This window comes from Sciurus carolinensis, chromosome 3 (assembly GCF_902686445.1).
Source record: "Sciurus carolinensis chromosome 3, mSciCar1.2, whole genome shotgun sequence".
Classification (NCBI taxonomy): domain Eukaryota; kingdom Metazoa; phylum Chordata; class Mammalia; order Rodentia; family Sciuridae; genus Sciurus; species Sciurus carolinensis.
In genome coordinates this window covers 27,980,079-27,993,213 of record NC_062215.1, presented here as the reverse complement: position 1 = coordinate 27,993,213, position 13,135 = coordinate 27,980,079, and positions in this window count along the sequence as shown.

The window sequence follows — 13,135 nt, the reverse complement described above, 5'->3', positions numbered from 1 at the left end:
ATTATTTCTAATAATCAAAATTAATAATCAAAATTAATTTTGTCCATCAAAATTTGATGGACAAATGTCCATCAAATAGTAAATAAACAAATACATATCCATACAATGAGATATTATTTGACAATAAAAAGAAATGAAGTGCTCATACATGCTAAAACATAGTTAAATCTTGAAAATATTATGATAAATTAAATAAAGCAAACAGTATATCAACTATTATGTGATCTAATTTATATTAAATGTTCAGATTAGAAAAATCTATATTAACACATTAGGTTAGTGATTGAATAAGGGCAGAGGGATAAGAGAATAATAGAGAATGGCAGAAATGTGTATGGAGTTTCTTTTGGAAGTGATCAAAATGTTTTAAATTGGGCTGGGGTTGTGGCTCAGTGGTGGAGCACTTGCCTGGCATGTGTGAGGCACTGGGTTCGATTCTCAGCACCACATATAAAAATATAAAATAAAGGTTCATCAACAACCAAAAAGTATCTTTTAAAACAAATGTTTTAAATTATGTTGTGGTAATCTAATCTAATCTGTGGTTGAGCATATCCGGGAATTGATCAGAGTATTCTTTATACTTATATCTACAATCAAAATATTCAATGAAGATAATTTTAAAACAATTTCCCCAGTCATTGCTTGAAGATCATGCCCAGGTGCTTAGAAAAATTGATTGCAATATGAAAATACTGCTTATATGATATAAAATATTTGTATCAAATAAACAATTTGTCAGAGATGAAGTATATTTGCTATCTTAATTAAAAGTCCCAAAGAAGTAAGATGAGAAAATTTATTCTCTTGACAGCAGAATGATAGTTAGATGGTCTCTTTGGCTATCAACCACTTTAATTCCAGAATGGAACACTGAGATACTAAATTCTGATTTTTTGTGTTTTCTCACATAGAGAAAATAAATAATGCATCCTGACAAATTGTGGGGGAAAAAATCTATCTTCCTGATCCCTAAAGGGTGTCTACAATCCCCTCTGGATGAAAACAGTCCTTGGTAAGGAACTCCAGTCCTATCTTTTTATCATGATATACAGCAAAGCAGAGAGGTTTTTTTTTGTTTTTTTTTTTTGTTTTTTTTTGTTTTTTCCTTGCCTCTTATGATTTGCCAGCAATGTTGACCTGCAGGGAGTTAAAGCCAAACAAAGGCAAAGGTTAGATTAGGAGAGGGATGGACAACTGGCCTCCATGTGGCCATCCCCTGATCTTCTTATCAGGATAGAAATTGCAAATTCTTCTCAGAACCCTTTCCACCCCCAGAGTCTTCCTCAATAAAGTGATTCAAGAGAATCCTAAGAACCAGTTTACACGAGTTAAAACTTGTTGGATTAGTCAGCTTTTCATTGCTGTGACCAAAACCCTGACAAGAACATCTTGGAGGAGGAGAGATTTATTTTGGCTCACAGCTTCTAGAGGTCTCAGTCCATGGTGGGTGGACACTATTGCTCTGGGCCTGGCCTATATTTACCACACAGTAGTTCATTCAAATTATCCATCAAATGGACTAATCCACTGATAAGATCATAGCTCTCAAAATCCAACTATTTCCTAAAAGTCCCACCTCTGAATGTTCCTCCTCTTAATAGGAGGTTTTGGGGATGATCAAGATTCAAATCATAATATTTTTCTTTCAGGATTTTTGTTGTTGTTGGTGGTGGTGGTAATATTATTTATAAGGATACAATTAAGGTAAGAGTTTAGTTTTGGCATAAGAATAATGGATAATCCTAGGGCAAGAGGCTCTAACTAGCATTAGGGACTTGATTAAGATTAGTGCAAGAATTGTTTTTTAAATGGTATAATTACAATTTCAGGCTAAGTTTATATCTTAGAACTTTTTGCTTAGTATTAGAAAATATGAAATTAAAATTGGGTGTATTTTACTGTGAGAGAGCCAGATGAAGCTTGAAAAGGTAGTAGACCTTCCCAAAGTGCATATATTTCTCTTCTTATTCATAGATGTACTCATTCATATAGACTTATCTACTTATCCATATACATATACTCATAATCCTAAATAATTATATACATATGAGTATGTATTTTTGAACAAATAGAAATGAAAAGGTTAAAAAACTCATAAAATGATACTAATATCAAGGCTCTTAAATTAGTCATTTTATAGATTATCTTATATGGCTCACAAATTTTATGAGTTAATTTTAATATCTGATTAATAAAATTCCTTAGGCAACTTAAGAAAGCTATTGCAGAATGTCTTAAAATACCTTTTGCTCACCATTAAAATACAAAGTGATCAGAAGCCACTAATAAGATGACAAACATAAAAGACTGATCAGCATATGAAATGAAATGATGAGTCAGTCTGAACAGCCACATGGGCATTGGAATAGGTAAATTATTTTCAGCTACAGTGTAAAATTTACATTCTGTGACTATATTTGGGTTCATGACAGTCACACATCACACAGGCCTTGCTATCAATTCTACCAACCTTATCCAATTTATCATTCTTGTTTCAAAACAGAAAGCAGGAAATGCTTTATAGGTATTAGAAACCATACCAAACAGGATAAAGTTTTAAATCCCTTTAAGAAATTTCTCAGTTTAAACTAGAAAAAAAATAAACTGACTCTGATTGACATAATGCCATCAAGAAAAACTGTAGCCTTTTTGCTTGCTAACTAGATTTTCACCTATTTTTCTTCATTTTCTCAAAGTATTTAAGGGAAAGTAAAAATAAATGCAATTAATTAAGAACAACAAAAATAAACACTTCTAAAAAGGGAGACTGGGTAATGTATGGAAGACAAAATCAGGGAACAAATAATAATGAAGAATGCATGTGATCAGATTTTCTACATTTATCTCAAAGATGTGCTGCAAATTGATGTCAGATCTCCCTACTGAAAAGTGAGATTCTATGAGCTTCAAATTATCCAAATAGATGTTGAACAAATATCATTGTAACACACTGTCACAATATTACCAGTTACTAAATGAACAATCATTTATTCTTTCCGTCAAGAATCACTCTTTGCTCATATGTTTGCCTATATTAAAAAAGTAGAAAGATAAAATGACATTATATTTTGTTATGTATGTTTTATTTTAAAAAAAATACCCAGTTTCAAAAGCAAAGTTATGTTCATGCAGATTTCCTCGAGGAAAGTAAGAGTTTGTGGCATAAAAAATCTAGTCTCAGAAGCTTTCAAGAGAATATAAAATAGTATCATTTCATCAAGGGCAAAGTTTCATGTCAAACAGTGTGCAAAATCTGATAACACTCAGCAGATAATAGAGGAAATGCATGAGAAAAATAAATGCAATGTGAAAACATTACCAGGGACATTATAGCTATGACTGAAAATTCCTGAAGTTCTTTTGTTTAGATTGTCTAACCGCATATAGCAAGAAGGAAAAGGAGTCACAATTCTGCATGCTGTTTGTGGCAAGCAGAATTCCCTCCACCTTTTTTCCTTCATATCCCCCTCTGTCTGATGATACTTAGAATTTCCCCAGGCACTTAGCCCCAAAGAACTGTCAATAGCAGGCAAAGAATCTGAGCCCTAGTTTTGACTTTGTCTCCCACTAGTCTTTCCCCTTCACCTCTTTCCTCTGGTTCTCCCCATCTTTATATGAGAAAGTGTCTTCACTCTCCAGAATTACCTTCCAGTAATTAAATGATTTAAGGACAATGACTTAACTTCTACCCATTTGCTCTTCATCTTTTAAAGGATCCACTCCCAAATATCTTAGAGAACTTCTGGGAAGGTTGAATGAGCCAACATATATGGAAAACTTGCTGAAGTATGCAGGACACAGGGTAAGACCCCCGAAGTGTTAATTCCTCTCTTTATGCCTTTGCATTTTTCTGCCCCTTTAAAGTCTCTTGAGCTCCAAAATGTCTGTTTATAGTAAGAAATGATGGATGCTTCACCAGCATAAAATACAAAATGAGATCACACTCTTCGGTGGACATGTTAAATTACACTACTTACGAGAATGTTATTTTTCCCTTTCTTGGAAGTCCCCAGACCTAGGATAAGACCACGAACCTCAGAAAGCTGACTTGGTCCTAGTTTTTCAAAGCAAGAAAAAGAATGGAAAAGAAAACTTCATGCACCCAATTCATCAAAGTTTGTGTTGTTTCTGTGCATGTATAACTACCACACAGCAATGGATAGAGGACTTAGTACATGGGGTTGCCCAAATTCTGTGCTTGCCTTCTCTGACCTGGTGAAAGATCCCTGATTACATGTGTCACAGGCATGAGTGGAGGAGGGTCGGGAAAGGAGGAAACTTCTCCTGCCCAATGTTAAGTTCAGCAATCATTAACATGGACTACCCTCACCTACGCTGCCATGGTATTCTCAAATGTATTTTTAGTGGTCTACTCTTTAAGGGTTCAGTCATACATTTACAGACATTTTTCCAAGATCTGGGAAGAGCACTGGGTTAAAGAGACTTCTAGCAGCATCAACACACTGTGCCTGAAAATCGCCTTTCTTTAAGACAGAGTCAGTCTTTTGTTTTGCTTTGTTTTCTAATTATTTCCTTGCTGGGTCTAAGTGATATGGCCCTGAGATAGGAGCCTGTACCTACTACCACTACTAGCACCTTGAGTGGTCCACGGCTGACAGACAGATGGAAAATTCATTATTGCTCTTTTCCCTACTCTGTAATCCACCCCAAATTCTCCCAGTCTCATCTGAGAGGCCGAGCCTTTCCAGATCTGATCATTTTCTACTTTAGCCTGGTCAGCAGGCAGGGGAATACCCTTGTCTCACCGCATGGTTCCCAGAAGAAAATCTCAAAATTTTTGTCTGACTTTGTTGTCTAATTGGAGATGGGGTGTTAATTTTGTCATTTTATTACACATAGGAAGAAATCTCAGTGTAGCCAAGTGACTCTCTCTATGACAATGGCCATAAAAACCTGACTCCAAAGGGGGCTTATTTCACCCATGACAGATGCTAAACAAACTCTTTTTCTTGCATCTGCTTCCTTCTGAGCTCCTCTGGCTTCTCTGCCTCTGTCACATTCTACTTCAATGTTCCCATTTCAGAAGTCCCTTTGGAGAAGGCGAACTCTTTTGGTTCTAACGAGTGTACTGAAATTGCTTTTCCAAGAATGATTAAGGCATTCAGACTCTATATGGGAGTGGTAATTGCTCCCCACACCACCTTTGCAAGGAACAGAGCTGCTGGGAACAGCACACGCTGCAGTGTTATGTAAGGACATTACTCTCCCTTGTTCCTCTCAAGCTGGCTCCCCAGGCAGTAACCGGCTATCCTGTGCACCTGTGAGAGAATCTCAAGGCTATTTAAGGAAGCTGTAAGACAAGATGCAGAAAAGAAAGAGGACATAACCCAGAGTGGAGAGCCAGAAGTAAAAGTATAGTGAGATTCCATGGGACACAGACGTGGGTCCACAACAGTTTTCTCAACTGCCAAAAAAATCATTGCTTCAGGAAAAGTCCAGTTGTCAGCTGATTTAAGTCTGAATCATTTAATTTTGCTACAAAATTATTTTCACTGCCCCATCACCCAGAGCCCCTGTTCAGCAATTTTTCTGCCATTGAAGATAGACGATACTAAGAATGAAAAGAGAGATGCCTTCTTTCAGAGACTTTGAAATGATGGAATAGAGACATCTACTTCAGCTGTGTATACTTGAATAATGAACATGAAGTACAAGGATCCATGATATGGTGTCAGGACCCATTAACAATGGTGAAGAATGGCTTAAATGCTGAAATACCACAAAGTCAAAACAGGGAACATGCAAAACTAAACCTAAGACATGTTTTTTGGAAAAAAAAAAAAAAAAAAAAAGGAAATTAAAACCCAAGTTTGATTGAAAGACCATGATCATGGGGCTTTAAGAAGCTTAGAAGCTCTGTAAGTTAATACTTTATTATCATCTTTATAATTTAAAACACTAGCAAAATTTTGGAGTCAGATGAAATGTGAGTATAAAAAAATATTTACTGAGCACCCATTATGTGTTAGGCATTTTGAACAAACTATACAATTTGTTCAACCGTTTGAAATATTTATGACCCCTCAATTAGAGAGATGAGGAGCTTAAGGCTTCAAGATTTAAGTAACTCACCCAAGATCAAATAAGCAATAGCAAAGAAAGGATTGAAACTCTGTACTCTCTCCAGAGTCCAGAAAATAGTGCTGCTGCTTCCTCTGCAGACCAAGTCGGTGAGAAAAATGGAGCCCCAGTCCATGGATAGCTTCAACCTACAGGACTAGTACCCGCACCACTCACTGGGCACCTGGAACCCACAGTTTGCATTCTGACTTGTTTTTCAAGGGTTTTTCTTGTTTCCCACGGATTGCTGGCTCAAAAGTCACTGAATTTAACAGCGAATGCTACCACTAAATAATTATAATCCCTATAGTTTGACTCTTAGATGACCCCAAAGGCACATGTGTTAAAGACTTGTTCTTAAGAGTGGAGCTACTGGGTAGGGGCAGAATTCTCAAAGTGTAGGCCTGGTGAGATCTGCAAATCAGCAGAAGCAGATTGTTTGCTTCCCAGACATGAGCTGAGCAATTCTGTTCTGCTCCAGAATCCCACCATGATGTAGTATCGCAGACCAAAAGCAAGGGGCATAAGTGATCATGAACTAAAACCTCTACTGCTGCCAATCAAAATAAGCCTTTTTTCTTTGGAAGTGAATTTTCTCAGGTATTTCTTGTAGTGATAGAAAACTGATTAGCTCAATAATTGTAAATGTTCTTCGACTCATTTTACTCATTTTAAAATTGATGATAATATCACCCACTTCCAGTGAGCATTAACGAATTGACATCACAAAGACCTGCCTGGTATATGGCACAGACTTAACTCTGCGTGAATTTAGCTAATTTACACCTTTATGTTCTATCCCAAATAACACCACATAGTATCAAATAGCATGCAGTCCTTCAAATCTGCAAATAATAGTTGTATTAATCTTAATTAAAACAAGAAGATTTGACCTATTCATTTCCAAAGTCAAATGTGTGACCTTGGAAAAATCATAATATTTTTCTGAAATTTAGTTTTCAAATCTAAATAATTGATGGCAATCACAATCCCCACCTTGTACAGTTAATTGCAAGGATCATGTGAATTAATATGTGTGAAAAAAACTGAAGCGAAGCAGGAAGATTTTACATAGCAACAGCTAAAAATGTTTATTTTCTCCTTTGACCTCTTAAAATATTTTATATTTTACAAGGCATTCTGTTTGCTCTTCTATATTCTTATGGTGCCATGCAAAGCATCTCTTTGAACACCCATGGCACAAAGAGTACATATGTGTGTGTGTTTGCTGTGTGGTACATATATATTTTGTCTTGTGTATATTACATGAATATGTATATGCGTGTTTATGTGTGTGCATGCATGTTGTCGTCTGTTTCATAACAATCTTAGTTCCTTAAAGGTGGAGACATTGGGACTGTGATTTATTTATTTTTGATTTTCTGGTGTTCAGCATAGCCATGATATATAGTGAGTATCACAAACAGATAAAAAATGTCTGAATGCTTTCAAATTCAGAGGAAAAAATGAATAAGAAAAAAATAAAGAGAGATTGTGGCAAAATAACCCAAGAAAGTCAACTTAAGGTCAGAAAGGTATATTTTGGCTCACTGTTTAAGACATTTTGGTCCTAAGTCATTTGGCTCTACCTTTTCTCAGCCTGTGGTAAGGCAGAACATCATGGCAGGTAAAGTGTTCACTTCATGGTGGCCAGGAAACAGAGAGAGAGAGAAACAGCTTTTATAACAAAGCATCTTCCCCAAACTTCTTAAGCAGTGGATCCATAAATAGCTAAATCCATTCTCGAGGTTGAAATGGTCATGATCCATTCACCTCCCAAAACCCTCACCTCTGCACACTGCTGCACTGAGGACCAAGACTTCAGTGCATGAGTTTTTGGGGAGGGAGTTAAGATCCAAATCATAATAGGAAGGAAGGAAGGAAGGAAGGAAGGAAGGAAGGAAGGAAGGAAGGAAGGAAGGAAGGAAGGAAGGGAGGGAAGGAGGGAGGGAGGAAGGAAGGGAGGAAGGGAGAGAGGGAGGGAAGGAAGGAAGGAGGAAGGAAGGAAGGAGGAAGGAAGGAAGGAAGGAAGGAAGGAAAGAAGGAAGGGATGGAAGGGATGGAGGGAGGAAGGGAGGAAGCAAATACGGAGTAAAGAATAAAACAAAAAGAACAGTATCAGTAACTAAACTCTGCCAACCTATGTTCTAATGACATACCAGGCACAGTGGCCCACACCTGTAACCTTGGCGACTTGGGAGGCGGAGGCAGAAGAATCACAAGCTTGAGGCCTACTGCAGCAAGGTATTGAGATTCTATCTCAAAATAAAAATATAAAAGGGCTGGGAATGTGGCTCAGGGGTAGAGTAGCCCTGAATTAAATCCTCAGGACCACAAACAAGCAAACAAATCCCCCAAAAGCCAAAACAAACTACCATGTCTTATCATTAGAAGTTCCATGCAAAGGAATTAATACTCAGAATTTCAAATTGGGTGGAGGGATGATGTGTATAGCAAAACTTGAAACCTTTGTTTAACTATCATTAAGCACTATTTAGAATTTCTACTGTTCATTATTCTTAAATCTTTCTACAAACACATATTCTCCAATCTTCTCACACCATTTTCATGAATGGATGGTCCCTTATTGAAAGCAAGGGAACATGGCTGTCTTGGCCTTGCCTCTGTCTATCCAAACACTGCTTTTATTCCAATCGATCTACCTCTGAAGTGAAAGAAGGCAGCATCAGTAGATCAAAAGCAAATGAAAGGCTTCAAATTTGGGGGATTAATTCATTTTCTGGCACAAAAACAGCAGGAAATTTAGGTAGTAGGAGGGCACAAGTTTGTTGAAAAAATTTTATTTTTATCGGGAAAGTTACAAAAGAGGGATGTTAGCTCATTTCCAGATATTTATTCATTATCTACTATTTATGTCCATACCACACACAGATGCAGAGAAAGGGCCTTTATTTCCCCTCAAGGTTCTCACAGTCTAAGATACTTGCAAAAGTAAATAAAATACAATATCAAGAGACACATACAACTCTAAAGTGCATGAGGTTTAAAGGTACTCAAGAAGGATGTGCGATATGAAGCACCATGGAAAGTTTCCCAGAAAGGGAAGTGTGTGAAATGTGATTTGAGGGAATCAGTGAAAGTAAGAGGAGGATAGGATGATGAAGGGCATTTCAGGTGGGAAAGGGTTCAGAAGCAAAATTTGCAAGAATATAATTGGTAATCCACCGGTGATTGGGAATTGTAGGAACCTAAATCAAAAGGAGGAAGTTATCACACAGTGAAGTTGAAGAAGTTGAGCTTGCACTTCATCCTCTAAACTTTACCTAAAGGAGTGATGGGAAGATACATTCTGGGAGGTATTATCTTGTTTCAAAAAGAAAATACTGTGCGCTTCCACAATTATTTTCAAACTTGCCAGATAACTTACCCTGTACCAACTAGTGTTTCCCAATTGTGATCATACATGAAAATCACAATCAAAATCACTGTTTTTTTTTTTAATACCAGTGCAAAATTATAACATCAAATCAAATTAGAAACCAGGCATGGAGCCCAGTAATCAATATTTAGTATTTTTCATATGTACACAGCTTTGAACACCACTACAGTAAACTAATAACAGCAGATCTCAATTTCAGGAAGAAGATGCCATGTATCAGGGCCCAGGTGTTCATTTGTAAGGCCTGGTGCACTGATGTCTTTACTATGAGTACAGACAATGGAAGGAATAGAAAATGACAATGCTTTCTCACATGGGCAAACCCAGCCAACTTTTACTAGAGTTTAAAGCATCAAAATGATTCCATTTTACATGTTAATAATAGTTATTGTTAGGAAAATTATGAGACTGGGACCTGAACCCCCCTAAAGAAGGATGCCGTGGGGAAATAGAAAGCGATAGTGAAAATACAGATAACTTCAATACATCAGAAAATGAGTTTTCCAATTTGACCATAGAGATGTAACACATGTACTAAGTTGACCCTGGTACACTCCTAAATCCCCTCTGTTTCTGTGTCTCTCACCTACCTGTGAACTTTCTTCAGGTGACTCTGAAAGCTGTTGTCCTACTGGCAGCAACTGAATCATTCTTGCTAATAGAATGATTCCCCTACACAGGTGAGGGTCCCCCCCACCTCAATCCTATATCTGTTACACAAAAATATTAACCCTCAGTATAATTTATTCAACTTCTACCCAGACATTCCCATCATGAAACACAGTGATTCAAAAATATTTCAAATTAATAGCTTTGTTAGTCAACTTTTAAATTTTGTGTCTGTCACTATAACACACGCCTGACATAACCAAGTTATAAACAAGAGAGGTCTATTTTTGCTCACAGTTTTGGAGGGTCCAGTCCATGATCAGTTGGCCTGATTGCCATGGACATGTGGCAACCCAGCACATGATGGCAGGAGTGTGCAGCAGAACCAAACTTCTCACTTCACCTTCAGGAGAAGGTGAGAAAGAAGGGGTTAAGGTCTCCAAATCCCCGGAGAGGACATTTCCCCAGAAATCTTAGGACTTGCCACGAGGCTACACCTCTCAAAGTTTCTAGTAACTCCCCGTTCTGCTGTCCTGAGAACAAAGTCTTTAACACATGGACTTTCAGTGAATCTCCAACATCCAAACTCCGCCATAATAAATGAGGACTTCATTAAAGCTGTCCCAGATTATTGTTTTCTGAACTCCTCTATCTGGTTTGCAATGTAAACATTATATTCTCAATGAAGTTCCATAAAACACACAAATTATTTAAAAAAAAATTGTGATTGGAGAATGCATTCACCCCCACTGATTATTAAATTTTATAAGATGATACAGAATTTTTGTTGGCCCAATATGCTTAAAATTACATATAGTTTTCAAAAGCAATAATGGTAACATAAATAAATCTAAAAGAAGTTTCATCATATCAAAATAGTGGCTAAATAATAAATGGAGTCAGGAACAAATATCTGCAGGTACAAAAAGTTCCCAGGAGTGAGTCCTAAAATGGCATCCCAAAATATTGTCTAAGGAAATAGAAACAGTGTAAAGGTAAAGAATTTAATGTTTCGCAAACATCTTAGTTTTGTTTAAAATCTTTAATAGAAAATAGGGGTAATAATATATATGTAAAATATGTAGATTAGCCGGGCACAGTGGTGCACTCCTATAATCACAGCGATCAGGAGGCTGGAGGATACTGAGGTCAAAGCCAGCCTCAGTAAAAGCAAGTTGCTAAGCAACTCAGTGAGACCCTGTCTCTAAATAAAATACAAAATAGGGTTGGGGGTGTGACTCAGTGGTAGTAACCCCCCCCAAACAAACAAACAAAAAAAAAAAAAACAAAAAAAGGTGTAGATGAAAGAAGGGGAAAACATGTAAAACAGCACGGCACATATTGTAGGACTTAAAATATTCGCGTCCCTTCTCTCTCTTCATTTCTAGTGTCTGTATTTTTAAAAATATTTTATTTAGCACAAAAAGCAGCAAGGAATATGTTTTACATCACAACAGAAATTCTTACATAAATTTACATGCATGTGTGTCTGTCCCTAAATAAGACTATAGTTATCCAATTATGTATTGTCCCATAAAAAATTACCTCAGAAATAAGTAACTTAAAATAATAGTGAATATTAGTTATTTCTGGTTTTGTGAACCAGAACTAGGCATTTAGGCGTAGCTTAGCGAGAGGGTTCTGGCTTCTAGTCTTCTACAATATTTCAGCCATGAAATAAGGAGGGGGGGTAGTTCCGTGAATGCTTCAGTGAAACAGGAGGGTATTTTTCTGAGGTAGCTGATCCCATGGTTGCAAGCTGAGTTTATTTTTGATGGGAAGTCCCATTTGATCTCACACAGGTTTATCCGCGTAACATTTTGAGCATCCTCATGATACGGCAGATGACTTTGCCTAAAGAGAATAATCCAGAGCCAGTGCAGACCCCTTTTTGACCCAGCTTCAGGAGTCATACACTGTAATTCTGCAATATTCTATTTATAACACAGATCAGCCACTACTACTTAGTCCTGGAGGGACCTATGCTGGGATGTGCATCTGAGTGGGCAAGCATCATTGGGAAACATTTTGGAGACTGGCTTCCTCTGTCTTTTTCTCTCTCCATCCATTCATCTATGTTTTATCTATATCTATTCCTACAGACACGTATATATACACACACACACAGGCTAAACCAGAACTTTCTCAAAATAATATATACACTTACATATGCAGCACATGATCCTTCTCTAAAATAGACCATATATCATGCTCATATTCTCAACTCTATTTTATTTTTCTTTCAAGTAGTTCGGTGGAAACATTAAAATGACTTTGCAACTCACTAATTGTTCCCATCCTTACCTGAAACCTAATTATGTGTGCACTGTTGAACAAAAAGCTGTTGTCAATATTCTTGCTACCATACATGAGGAATGATTATTGGTTATTAATGGGAATGGTTATTTACATGGGTAATACTATGAAATCACACAAAAGGAAGTCCTTTTTAGATTCTAAAGAAAAAGTGACTTCCTATCACACAATCAGTTGGAGAAAAAAATCCTTTGACCATCTTGTTGCTTTTTATTGCTCTCAAGGGCATCTTACTGCTCCTGAGTCTATACATCAAAGCAGAGAAGGTGCTGGAAGGGCAGAGTACACAGAAAGAATGGGCCCAAGATGTAGCTAACCTGAGGTTCTCAGAAAGTGCAACTCAACCTTGTCCACAGTATACTTGAGATAAATACAGGTCCCATAACTTGAGGATTATACAATTTATTGTTCACACTGGAAAAATAATAAAATGGAGAAACATGATTAATTGTACTGGGGTAGCAAAGATAAAATCAGGACCATTCCAAACAAATGTGTATGTGTAGTTATCATTACCATAACCATTATATTTGAGAGGTTCTGAGAAATGGAAGTAAGGGCACTAATTATTCTCTGCAAAGGGTCATCAGCACATTTTTCTAAGAAGGAAATAACTCAGTGTCCATGTACAATAATTAAATGAAGAAGTGAATATAAAACACTAAGAAAGTGCCCTTTATGTAATGAGGACTATGTAAGCTCATGTTCATGCTTCATGGATATTTT